Genomic DNA, 221 nt, shown 5'->3' on the forward strand with positions numbered 1-221 from the left:
GGCACGGGACGTGCCCCGCCCCCGCGCCTACACCAATGAGACGCCCGAGAAAGTTCCCTAGGATGCACGCGCCACGCCCCACGTGGGGTGGGAGCATTCACCTGGCTCGCTTTTAGAGTTGGACCTGGGACTGTCGGTAGACCAGACGCTCTTCACCCGCGACCTTGAATTTGCCTTTTTTTTTTTTTTTTTTTAAATAATGACCTTTCCTTTGGAATCTT

This window comes from Sarcophilus harrisii, chromosome 3, assembly GCF_902635505.1.
Source record: "Sarcophilus harrisii chromosome 3, mSarHar1.11, whole genome shotgun sequence".
NCBI lineage: Eukaryota > Metazoa > Chordata > Mammalia > Dasyuromorphia > Dasyuridae > Sarcophilus > Sarcophilus harrisii.